The sequence below is a fragment of the Mus pahari genome, chromosome 5 (genome assembly GCF_900095145.1).
Source record: "Mus pahari chromosome 5, PAHARI_EIJ_v1.1, whole genome shotgun sequence".
Classification (NCBI taxonomy): domain Eukaryota; kingdom Metazoa; phylum Chordata; class Mammalia; order Rodentia; family Muridae; genus Mus; species Mus pahari.
Genome location: NC_034594.1, coordinates 109,994,023 through 110,007,428, shown reverse-complemented (window position 1 = coordinate 110,007,428; position 13,406 = coordinate 109,994,023). Strand labels below are relative to the sequence as shown.

Below are 13,406 nucleotides of genomic sequence, written 5' to 3'. Positions count from 1 at the left end.
GGGAGACCTTCCTTAGAGCAAATGCCCTCCACCCCTACCCTAATCAAGGAGACAGGAGCAAGGAGCGGTCAGCCCAAAATAGAACTGAAAGAGTTCTATTAAGTAAACCAAGGCTTGGTTGAGGTCATTGAACAAGTGTAAGCCAAATCTATAACTCAATGTGCTTCTGAATGCTAGTTACACAAACAACCTCTCTTTATTTACTGTTATGTCACTTACTTGACGGTCACGGAAGCGGCGTATAGAGTGACCTGACACATCCTTAAGATTTATTATTATATCTAATTACACTGCAGCTGTCTTCAGACACACCAGAAGAGGGCGTCAGATCTCATATGGATAGTTGTGAGCCACCATGTGGTTCTTGGGATTTGAACTCACGACCTTCAGAAGAGCAGCCAGTGCTCTTACCCACTGAGCCATCTCTCCAGCCCCAACCTGACACATCCTAATCCATCCCCATACAGCCACTCCCAGCTTTCTCACACAGCATTCCTCCCATATCCCCCAGAAACCAAGGATGCCCTGCTGCCGTGCGTCAGAACTCTGCCCTGGGTCTTGCAGACCTCAGCTGGTTTGTCTGACCCCACAGACCGGACGTTGTCAATTTAGTCTTTGTTCAATCCTGAGTGCCCAGCTCCGCCCAACACGAGGGAAGCCTCAGACCAGGGCTTCCTAAAGAGCTAGGAGGATGCAGATGAGGCTGGGTGCGCCATCTCCCACAGAAGAACTGGAGAGACCATCACTGGCTGCTCACATCCACTTCCCTTCAGTCTAGAACTGACCTCAGCCCCATGGGCTCACGAATCCTGCAGGCAGCTTCCTCTACCTGCCGGTGACCTCTCTGCTTCCTCAGATAACCTTGGGGACAGTCCCCACTCCTGCCTCTCACGACCCCTTCAGCCTCTTTCTGTCCTGAGGACTTAACTATACTTGCTGAATGCAGACTCGGCTGCAAGCCCGTGTCAGGGGACGCACAATTCAGCAAGAGAAGCACACATGTCACCATCTAATTGCCAGCCGTCCCTGTCCCTTCCTTGTTCTGGGAACCCAGGTTCTGTAGCAGAGGATAGTTCAGGCAGCTGTCGTCTGAGGGTGGGGAATAAATGCCCAGTTTGCAGATAAAGAAAACCAAGCCCAGAGAGGTTGGGCAACCAGTTCATAGCACCACAGCTGCAGGAGGCAGAACTGGATTCTAAGAAAGGTCCAAACATTTCTGTCTTCTGTGACCCCAGTCATCAGGCTGTGGACAGAGCATGCTCAAGGGTTTTGCTGCGTGGGGTACGCAGTTCATCAAATGGATTTTCCTCTTGGACTTTCTCCTTCCTGTGCAACCCCCTAAAGCAATAGGGGACATGCCCATGTCCTTAGGGACACCCACTAAGGGAGGAACAGTCCCTTAGCCACGTGGTGGGAAGCCGGTCCAAGCAGTGTTTTGTTCAGACACAAAGCCCTTCTCCCGCTGGGGGAGAGCCACAGCTCCATACAGGCATCTCCTTGTTCTCCCTGGCCCTGTGTCAGGGGCTCATATCCAATGGGGCTCCAGGGAATCAGGAACATGGGCGGGGGGGGGGGGTGAAACCCAAGGACCTGCCAGTGCAGGGGTCTGCTCAGGATGTCCCTTGGCTGGGCCATTCCTTGAGCTGGGAATCTGGTTGGAGTTCCAGAGGCTCTGAGAGAGAAAGCATTAACAATGCCACAGTCAGGAAGCAGGCTCTGTCCTCTCTGCCCAGGTGACGACTCTTCAGGAGTCAGTGTGCAGACAGTCCCAGCTGGAGGGGTCTGTGGCCACCTCCTTCCAGAGTGAGGTGATGCTCTTTCCTCATCCCACCTCCTCCTTTCTGCCTCTTCTTGCCAACAGCCAAGCTCCGCCCGTGGGGAAGCTGGATTGCCTTAAAAGGAAGGCTGTTCGTAGTCAGCCAAAGGCTTAGACGGGTGGTGGTTCATTCTCAATTGCCTTCCTAGTTCTGAGGTACAGAAGACCTCCTGGAGGCTGTGCTCGCTGCTTAAGAGATTGGACGTCTTCTAGACAGTGGCACTTCTCAACATCATCTGTTTATCCCTAAAACGGAACACTCCCCTATTCTGATGCCTAAACGAGAATGGACAGTGGGACTGCACGGTAGAGGCCATGCCTCTGGTTGACATCTACAGCCTAGCCCTGTCAGATGTGGGGACAGATGCCTGACCACTTTCCTTCCCGACTGATCTGTGTGTGGAAGAAGCAAGACTTAAGATGCAACATGCCAAGAAGGGACGAGGATCTCCTGACCCGTCTGCCAGCCCAACTGGATGAGTCTATGACAAGCTACTACTGCCTTAGAGTCTCGTTCTCCAGTACCCCCCGGCCACCTGCAACTCCCAGCAAGGACCTAGATCTTTCTTCAGACTTTCCGGTATATGGCCCTAGGTGAACAAATCATTGCTGCTGGGCAAAGAAGCGCGTGTGTATAACCTCAGCACGTGGGGAAGAGAGGCAGGAGGATGACCACTGAGGATATCTAAGGGCTTCACATATCTGAAAATAACAACGAGGGCTCACTACTGTCTTCTGTGATTGCATTTTCCAGAAGGTTCATTCAGAGAGTCCTGTTCCCTTTGGAACTCGCTTGACTTTGTTCAGTTTGTCCTAGTTAACTGTCATGATCATCCCAAAAGAGAATAAAATGTGAATTTTCTGTCGAATGGCTGGGTACATCCTATCAGCTGTTTACTCGAAACGTCAAGCTCCTCAGGGCTAGGTAGAGGCGCTGGAAGGCAAGAGCGACCGTCCTTAGACAGACGAACTCAAGCCTGCTGTTCAGCCAATTGGCTCATGCCCAGCTATACAGAGGCTCAGTCTTAGAAGGATGCAAGATGGATGGTACCGCTTTATAGCAGTAGAGGATAGGGTAGGCCTGGCATGGGTATGAGGCATAGACTCTCACATGCATTCTAAACCTGACAGAGGTGATGGATGGATTCAATTGGTCATGTTTCAGGTCAAAAGAACCACCTGGGTTCTAAGCCTGCCAGCCACCTAGGCCCAAGAAGAGCCTGCCTCGTCAAACACTTGACAAGTCACCTCACATCTTTCTCCAGTGGAAAAACCCCATCTCTCACACTCCATAATCCCTGTTCCCTCTGGTGAAAGAAGGCTTGACAGGCTCAGGGCTCAAGTCCCCACCTTCTTGGTCTGGTAGAGACCTGTTAGGTATTTATCTGGGTAGAACTGAGCTGCTAGAAGTTCTCTGAGCTCTCTGGAACCTGTCAGGTAGACAAAAGTGTCGTCAACCTTTCCAGCCCTGTGGCTGTCTCTGCCTCCACGCCCCCATGCCCAGAGAGCAGCCAGGACAGAGTCAGAGGGAAGGTGGCTCAAGTTCAGAGCCCATGAAGCCTGCATCTTCGGTGTGACGCCTGAGTACCCAAGGAGCAGACCTACCCTGGTAGATGAGGGGCACCCCCCAAAATGAGCTCAGTCTCAGCTTTACAGGATTTCCCCCCCCCCAAAGCAACTTCACTAGACCTTTGCATGTGGTTCCTCTCTGAGAAGTCAGTCAGATCTCCCTGAGCTGTCATTACTCCGGGTCCCATGTCCCCTAGAACTTGACTGTAACTGAGATCTTGCTCTCCCACCCCCACCCCCAGGACCCCCACTCCCCATCCCTAGCTCTCTACCCTTGGAGTTCTGAAATCTGATTACCATGTGTGCAGATGGAAACAGGGACCCATGACTAGATGCAGACTCTCCAGCTGGGCCACATCCAGCCCTAGACTTCTTTAAGTATTTCTAAATGAGTACAAGAAACCTTATAATTAAGTTATGATCAAATTGAATCCACTCTTTGTCTGGAATGACGTTGAGAGCAGAGCCAGCTGTTTGTGCCCTGTGTTGAACAGAAAGGTCTGAATGATTTTGATTAATTTTTAAAAGAAAGAAAACAACGGAGAGCCTTCGCCTTGTGAATGCACTGCTCACAGCTGACATCTCAGAGAGACCCAGTCCACGTACGTACCCCCCCACACACACACATGAAGAATATCCAGACCCCCAGGGGTGGGGACCAGCTTGCCGGCTGGGCTGCACTGCAGCTGTGAGCCTTCTATTTCTACCTCAGGCACAGCTTTGGACAGCTCTGGAAATACCAGAGTCTGGAAACACTAGCTGCCTCGTATTTACACACTTTACCATACATGGGAATTACTCCACACTGACGTCAGACAAATTCCTGGGAAGCGACGTAGTCCAAGCCGTGTCATTACCATATACAATCCTAACAACTGGAAACAGTAGGTGAGCTCCTGGCAGGACTCAGGCTACCTCTGGTTCCTCAAGCAACAGCTCTTACAGAGGGCCCCCACGCGGCCTGCCTCTTTTCCAGGATTTTTTTTTCTTTCCAGTAAAACATGACTCCAAAACACAGACACATATCAGAGGTGGACGAAAGTGACTGGGAAGTGACTCTTGGGACTCCCTGGACCCTCAGCCACCCAGCAGATTGGAAACCTGGAAGTCAGGCAATCTAACCATGCTAAACCCATTGAAGCCCTATCTGCTTTTACATATCAGTCACCACAGCGTGGTCTTCAGTAATGACTCCATTTCCTTAGGTGACCTGGAATGCGGAAGTGTGAAGGAGCAAAGAAAAACCCGCAGGCGGGTTGTAGGAGCAGAAGGCTTGTGTTTGAACAGCAGCTCCTTGGGACCAGTTGCAGTCTAACTCCTTATCACTGCTGAGTGGCTTCATCTGTACCAACAGCCAACGTCAGCCCCTTCCTCAGAACAGACAACACAGGTGAAGGATTGAGGCCAGCTGGCACGCAGTGGCACAGACACTTGCTTACTATATAATCTTTTGGAAAGGCCATTGAAATCAGTCTGGTGCCTCTAAGTATTTGTCAATGTGCCTGCTTAATGCCAAACAGCTGAATGGGTGGGGTGGGGGGCTTTTTGTCACTAACATCTCTTTTGACTTAATCCATGCCTCTTTCAGGCTTCTAGCAAGTCAACTGAGCCCTGCTTGCAGGAAGTGAACCTTAGGGGTTCTCCAGAAGGCTTCTTCCCAACTTACTCCCTCCACCAGGAGACCCACAGTGAATAAAAACCTGTAAACACTAAAGTCATGGAAAAACTAGTTGGTGATTATTTACAACCCCACTCCTTCACTCAGCGTTTGATTCTTGACTGGTTGTTGTTGTAGATATTAGCCCAGGCTAGCCTCTAACTCGTGATCCCACCACCATCTTCCAAGTGCCAGGATTACAGGCACGTGCCACCATAGCCAGCTTCAATAGCCCAATGTTGATTTACCATCGATCGAGGGCAAACATTACCCTCTCAGCCTGCAACTTTGACCCAGGAAGGACTGACTGGTTCTGGAGTCTGTGAATTACAAAAGAAAACACCTGGACCAAGAAGGCCCTGTGCTAGGGCAGGCCAGAGGCAGCTTTTTCACATTTTCTCAGCAGGTAGTCACAGAGCAGGAGACCTGCCCTTCAGATTCTCTCCCACAACCTCCCAAATACCTAGGGATTTGAGCCTTGGGCATGGCTCTCCTCTCTACCTCCTCAGGCCAACACCACACCCTCTGCAAGATAAACTTCCTTCCCTGACTGACCACCCCGCCCCGGATATCCTTGCCAAGGCAAAGGGTCTCTCTGTGCAGTGCCAAGCTGGATTCTCCAAGGAGGCTTAGGCAGTGCCCAGACCAGCCTCTCCCCAACACAGTGGCCTGGCTTCCTAAGCAGAGGCCTGGGGAGAGGATCAGAAGGCAGGGAGGAAGCCCAAGGCCCAGTCCTGAAGTCCCCAACCTAGCTCAGAGATAACAGTACTAACAGCTCCAGTCCACGCCAGGGCTAGGGTGTGCGTCCGTGTGTGTGTGTGTGTGTGTGTGTGTGTGTGTGTGTGTGTGTGTGTACGCGCTCCAAAAAGTACTGGCCCAGAAGAAAACTGAGCTGCCCCTTGTTGGAGGTCATCTGTGTATTAAGTGTCAAATCTGAGTCAAAACTCAGTCTGCCTGCCTTTCAGAAACCCTGTCACCAAGATTCCAGAGTCTCATGATAAATGTTCCACCAAAGGCAAGTGGACTGCTTGCATGCAGTGATGGTGTCCCAATGCAGTGTCCTGTCAGGGTGGGGAGGGCCTGTCCATTCATTCACCTCAGGAGGCAAGAAGTGGGGGGGAAGGTCCTGACATCAAGTACTTGCTCCCAGTCTAGACCCTTGCTCTGACGGATCACAACAGTACAGGAGCAGAAACATGCAGAATAGACCCAGACCTGTGCCACTTGGATGAAACACCTGTCAGATAGATAACAGCTTGTTGGCAGACACTGCAACTTGCTTTAATGTGCTCGCTCTCAGACCCTTTCTACTCCCCTGCTGGCTCTTTGAGATCTCGGTAGTCCTCACCTGCCACCAAGACTTTCCATCTGGTTCTTTCAGGAAAAAAAGAAAGAAAGAAAACTCATACCTGCGCTCTGGGGCTACCAAGCCAGATGCACCCCCCTCCCACTACGGGCACTTTCTCTCAGGAAAAGAGAGAGAGGGAAGGGGTGGCACGGATGTCCTCATCCCTCAGCCTTACAATGAGTGTCAGTGGCCCACAGAATCGCTGATTGTTCTGTAGGACCTGCAGGCGGTGGGGGGCAGGGTCACCCCGGATCTAGAGCACGCGAAAGTCAGCTGCCCTGGAAGTCCCGGGATGGGGAGGGACCCAGCGTTTTCAGGAAAGGGAAACACTGTCGAGCTAACTCTGGCCACTTCCCACCACCTCCCTCCTGGGATCACTCTTCCTACAAACTTTTCTTGCAAGCGACAGGGCTGCGACAGGACCGGAAAAACCAATAGGCGCAGGGTACGTCCCAGGCGCTCGGGCAGTTGAGGGGACCCGAGGCGGGCGACCCGGGTTAGGGTGGGGCGCACTCACCTGGCAGCTGCTGGGAGGCGCACGGGCGACAGCTCTCAGGGAAGCGGTGGCTGCTGGCTGCGCCGGAGTGCGCGCCGTTTTGTTTCCCCCCTCCGGAAGGCGTTTCCCGCGCCACGCCAACCAGTAGGCTTTGCACACTGCACCACAACAGGGCTGATGTCACGGAGAAGCTGTCCCCTCCCCCACCCAAAACCCAGGGTCGGGAGCTCGGGCGTGGCTGCCGCCCTAGCTGTGACTTCTCTGTGCACCCTGTGGCGATCTCAGGGGGGAAATCTTTACTCAGAGGTGAGGGATGGGGTTAAGAGGTTCCTGGTCTGCCACTTGGGAAAGCGGAGACCTAACTGTGAGATCAGACTAGAGATAAACTTGGGCCCCCTAGGGAAGAGAGGGTCCTTAAATTTTCGGGTCCCCATGGCGCAATGTTAAGGGGACTAACTTGCACTCCAGAGTAAGACAAGCAAGGTCCTACTTTCTGTGACTGACTTCTGCCAGACAGCTGGCTTTAGGTTCATCAGTAAAAGGGCTTTGTGCCACCGGGATGTGATGGGGAATGAGATCCTATTAGACCCGGGAGCACTTAGCCTAGCTGCCCTCCTCCAGGGGCTCTTGTCCCTCTGCTTCCCCCATCACCCTGCCACCCACAAGAGATCATTCTAGCGCTCCTGAATGGACCTTTCTCTGGGCTAACCTACAGAATGACAGACACAGGCTCAGGCCACTGAAAACTGCCTCTGGGGTGATTACCAATATGTGTTACTGGGCCCACCTGCTCCCAGTCCGCAGAGCTGCCTATCCAGAAATTCAATCCTAGAGGTGAACTGCTACCCCTGAGCCCAGTGTGTGCCAGGAAGCAAAGACTTAAAAGGGAAGGCCTGCTTGCTTTCTTTCCTTCTTACTTTCTTTTTAATTTTGTCCATGTATGTGGATACATTGTCGCTGTCTTCAGACACACCAGAAGAGGCATCTAAGAGCCACCGTGGTTGCTGGGAACTGAACTCAGGACCTCTGGAAGAGCAGTCAGTGCTCTTAACCACTGAGCCATCATCTCTCCAGCCCAGGCTATTTTCACTATGGGTACAAACAGCTCCAAGCAAGAAGCACAAAGCTTTCCTTAGGACCTAATTAAGTGAAGAATCTGCAAGGAAAACTATGTTCCCAGTAACAGAGGCTATGGGTGAGGGTGTTAGAGCCTCAAAGGCGGCCCTCTTCTATTTTACAGGATAATTACTGTTATTTGTTGTGTTCTATAAAGTTGTTTTTGTTTTTGTTTTGTTTGAGACAGAGGCTCACTGTGTAGCCCTGGCTGGCCTGGAACTCACTATGTAGACCAGGATGGCCTTGAACTCAGAGATTTTCCTGCAACGTTAAGATTAAAAGAGCCATTTCCCACCATCATTATTATTTACTATTTCTAAGATCAAAGGGACTTGAGGACTGCCGTCATCACTGCAGGTTGAATCGTTATTATCACTGCGGTTTGAATTACATTATTCTCACCATGCGCAGGCAGAGTCTGGAACTAAGCCACACTCAGATTGCAGCATGACGTCACATGCTGTATGGATTTGCCTGCCCTCTACACTTTTCACAGAGGAAATGCCTGTTGTGTTCATTGGGGAACAGTCACATGTGTTAGGTGGCCTTCTCAAAAGCATCCCTAAGGACAGCTTGCTATATCCTTCGCTCTTTCAGGGCTCAGACCCTCGTGGACTTCCTCTAAAGCCCTGGGGCTTGATTCTGTGGCACAAGACTTGTAATCCCAGCTCTTCTGGAAGCTGAGACAAGAACACAAACTCAAGACCAGCCTAAGCTACAGAGTTATTGAAAGCCCAGTCTGTGGACTTAGTGAAGCCTTGACTTGAAACAAAAAGGGCCAGTGAAAGGGCTCAGTGAGTAAAGGAGCTTGCTGCGCAAAACCCATAGGAGAAGGAATGAGCCAACTCCCAAAAGTGGTCCCCTGACCTCACAAAGCTGGCTCATGAATGTCAGTCTACCTATCCAACTGCTAACACCACGCACATGGGAACACACACACACACACACACACACACACAGAGAGAGAGAGAGAGAGAGAGAGAGAGAGAGAGAGAGAGAGAGAGAGAGAGAATGAATAAAATTCAAATACAAAATCAAAATTAAGCCGTGGTCATAGCTCAGTGGTAGAACACATGCTAGTATGTATACAGCTTCATTCCCCAGTTCTGGCTTCATTCCCCAGTTTTATAAATAAAGAGAGACAAGTCAGAGATAGACCTGGGTTGTTGAATTTACTCTCTTCCAGGAATAAAGCTAAGCATCTCATGATTCAGTGGATGAGACTTTTATCTGGGCTGGTTTTTTTTTTCCTCCCATAAGTCACACCTACCCATTTAGCTCAACTCACCATTCAAGAGAGCCCCACTGTCCTGGTTAATTTTGGTTGTCAACGACCCAGAGTTGCCTGGGGTGAGGGAATCCCTTCCATCAGACTGGCCTGTGAGTGTGCCGGTGGAGTTTTCTTCCCTGCTAATTGGTGATTGGTTAGGAAGGTCTAGCCCACCTAGGGCAGTCCAGCTGTATTTAAAAAGATAGCTGAGCCAGGCGTGGTGGTACACACCTTTAATCCCAGCAGAGGCAGATGGGTCTCTGAGTTGGAGGCCAGCCTAGTCTACAGAGTAAGTTTCAGGATAGCCAGGGCTACACAGAGAAACTCTGTCTTGAAAAACAATAATTAATTAATTAATTAATTAATTAAGCTAGCTGCGCATGAGCCCAACATCAAGCAGCATTTTTCCATGGTTTTTTGCTCAAGTTCCTGCCCTGCCTTCCCTCTATGATAGAATGTTCCCTGGGAGTAGAAGCTAAATAAACCTTTTCCTCCTCAAGTTGCTTTTGATCATGATGTTTATCATAGCAACAACAACAACAATAAAAACCCAGACTAGGATACTCTCCAAACCCGGGGTGTCTGTAAGCATCCACCCAGCATTTGCAGAAGACATAGCCAGCCCTCTCTGATGTATCCAAGACTAGGAGAAGAAACCAGGAGGATTCTTGGTCTTTCTTAGATTTGGACAGGGATGTTAAATTGAGGAACTACAGTTAGCTTTAGAGACCATGGGCTCGAGGCCCAGAGATGTCACTCCTACGGCTGGGGTTCCCCTGAAGCATCGTACTCAATATCCGGAAGAGACAAGCCTTGGGTTTCTGCCCAAGACTACAGAGAGCAAACGCCTGCATTTCCTTCTTTGGTCTGGATTTGTCCTCAGAGGCTCTGCTGATAGATCTCCCTGTGGGGGCATACCGATCTGTCCTGTGAAAAGATCTTAGGATGAGCCAGGGAAAGAAAAACAGAAACGGCTGCTGAACTTATATTTCTCTCAGTGGATCTTTGTTTGTTTGTTTTGTTTTGTTGTTTTTTGTTTTGTTTTTTTTTTGTTTTGTTTTGTTTTGAGACAGAGTTTCTCTGTAGAGCAGTCCTGGCTGTCCTGGAACTCAATCTGTAGACTGGTCTCCAACTCACAGAGATCTGCCTGCCTCTGTTTCCCGAGTGCTGGGATTAAAGGTATCTTTATACACCTGATTCTCAGTGCATCTGAAAGCACCTTGGCAATAGATTGATGTTCCGTGTGTCATCTAAACTCACAGGTATGGTCACCATGCTTATCCATGCAAAGGCTGTGTCTACATACACAGCTTAGGAACACAACTATGCAGACAGTTGAATGGAGGTAAGGGACATTAATCAGGCCCTTCCTCTTCTCCTGTTTTCTCACACATGTGGATATATTGATCTCCTTGTGTACTGCCGTCTGTACAGACTAGAGAGAGCCCACTAACAGATAAGAAACACCTTGAGAATGAGTTGAGTCAAAGATAATGTTGTTGCACAAGCCCAGCAAACAATCATGAGCATCACGTGGAAATCACAGTCCGGAAAACATCCTCAATACTCAGCGTGACACCTACGCCTACATTTCCTTAGGGTGGAGGGACTGGTCCTTGGCGATACTGGTCCTATTTAACTGTGCCCAGTCTGGCTCCATCCAGGCAGCCGTACCCACACTTACAGATGACGTGACCAGAGATGGTAGCCAGACAGTCTCTGCTGGGTGCTATAGAGGAGGCTGGTCACACGTAGGTGAGGGGTGGGGAGAGAAGATGACCTCAGTTTCATTGGATTGAAGTGCCTGGGGACATCTAGTGGGCAGTTCTACACAGAGCCAAAGAGGGACTGGGGCTGAAGGTAGAGATATGGGGTTGTCGGTCTGGAGAGAATTTGGGAAGAAGAGCAGACCCAGAAGCCCAAGGGACACTGCCATTTGAGAGTGGCTGAGAGCCTCCAAAGGAAACTGAGGAGTTATCAAAGATCCGGGATAACAGCCATGATGTGAAGGTCAGAGGAAGGTTGGGGGTGTGGCAGATCATGACAATGTACCAGGACCTTGTCTTCATGATGCCTTAGAAGAGACCTGGGAAGCACGGAGCCACCAGGAGAAGAAAATGAGTGGAAAGATCAGGAAAGGTAAAGTCCAGTCCAGTTTTTTTTTTGTTTGTTTTAGCACCCAGGAGGCAGAGGCAAGCCGATCTCTGTGAGCTCAGAGCTAGCCTGGTCTACATAGCCTGTTCTAGGCACACCCCTCCCTGCAAAAGGGTAAGATCACCAGGATGTAACATCTCTTAAACAAGAGTATTCGTCTCTTCACTGCCGAGCCATTTAAGGTTCCTCCACCGTTCCCAGAGACACCCAAATGTGTGACTCATCCAGTCTGAGGACCTTGTAGTGCTAAGGACACAAATCTGGGGGCACAACGGTTCTGGAGGCAATGTCCTGCTGCTAGGTTTGAACTGTACCTCACAAGACAAGTGGCAATTTTCATGCTTCTCATGGGACAACAGAATCACTTTAGAGCTGAAAGGAACCCCAAGGAACAAAAAAAGCCTGTGAGAACACCTGATTCACCTTGACTTCAAAGCCCCCACCTTAGAGCTAAGGATGTAGCTCGGTTGACAAAGTGCTGGCTTAACACACAGGAAGCCCCGAGTTCAATCCCCAGCATTGCATAAAACCAGGCATGCTGTCACATGCCTCTGACCTGAACATTCAGGAGGTGGAAGCAAGGAGTGTTTGTTGTATTTCTAAGGCAGCTTAAAGAGAGAGGGAGCAGAAAAGAGACCAGTATGACCTCAGCACACAAGGCTGTTTATTTCAAACAGCAAGGGGCAGATATAGTGGGAAAGTGTCTGCCAACAGGGAAGGGATACCTCGAGTTTATATAGGGTGTTCTATAGGGAGAATGGGAAGTTAGCGCAGCTTCAGAAAGCTATGTGCCAGTCTCCACGTTCTCCCTCCTGGGGTTGTTTGTCCAAACAAGGCTGTTTCATCTTTAGAAGCTGCCTCGATCTGGCTACCAGGATGTGGGTGATGGTGGAAGGGTAAATTAAGCCATGGCCGTCAGTGGGAAGGGCTGGAGTTTCAATAGAGCGTCTTGGTCAGGGTCTGGTGGGATTTGTTCAATATTTACTCTAATATGGAGTATCAGAAGTTTAAGGCTATCCTTGGCTATACACGGCTAGCCTGGGCTATATGAAAGCCCAACAACAATAAACAAACAAACCAAAAGAAAAAATAATAAATGAAGGGAAGGAAGGAAGGAAGGAAGGAAGGGAAGAGAAACAGCCAAAACAAAAACCATACCTCCAACTTCAAACTGGGAGTTTGCATCTCAGCTCTGTCAATCGTTAACAACACTGATAAGGACAGTGCTCACTGTGGAGCACCCACTGAGTGACAGGTGTCTACACACCTGCCTTCTTTGTTCTCACAGGCAGTGAGTGACTGAGGACTCACGTCTGCATGTGAGGAGGGGTAATTGTCTCAGTGGCTGTGAGACCATGCCCTAGCTACCTGCTCTCCTCGTGCATAAAACAAGAGACCAAACCACCACATTCTCAAAGTCCCCAGCAAGGCAGGCCTAGCAGTAGAGAGGGGTAACTGTCCCCCAGGGGACCCCAACACCTCCCCATGGCCTTAAAGCTTTATGTTTTATTATAAAGAGTTCGTTTGACTTCTCCATCCTCCTTTAGATACAGCTTTGTATGAATGAAAAGATAATTTTTAAAATTATGTTTTTGAACCAACAAGATAGTTCAAAGGATAGAGGAACTTGCCACCAGGGCTTGTGGACCTGAGTTTAAACTCTGGAATCCATATGGCAGAAACAGAGGAGCCATTTCTGCAAGGTGTCCCCCCCAGAGGACCCCCCCTCTCTCTCACACACACACACATGAGCTCTAATACATACATGAGCTGTGACACACACATGAGCTGTGACACACATGGCTAAGGTTGGTCCTGAACTCCTGATTCTCCCACCTTCACCTCCAAAGTGCTGGGATTACTCATGAGAAGAAGCAGATGTTCTTGGACACATGTAATGTTTATTGTGTCGCATCCATGTTGAGCCACCACAGACTGGCCTCTGGGAACATGAATAGGTCACCTGACACATGTAGCTGA

The 13,406-nt window shown here is 49.9% G+C and overlaps 1 protein-coding gene across 1 annotated transcript in view; it reads right to left on the bottom strand.

Moving 5' to 3' along the window:
* Csrp1 (cysteine and glycine rich protein 1) overlaps positions 1–7,019 on the bottom strand; it is a 22,708-nt gene extending 15,689 nt beyond the window's left edge. The window contains exon 1 of the mRNA XM_021197798.2: positions 6,908–7,019. The gene's annotated coding sequence lies outside the window, so the exon portion shown is untranslated. The remainder of the gene's footprint in view (positions 1–6,907) is intronic.
* Between the last annotated feature and the right edge of the window lie 6,387 nt (positions 7,020–13,406).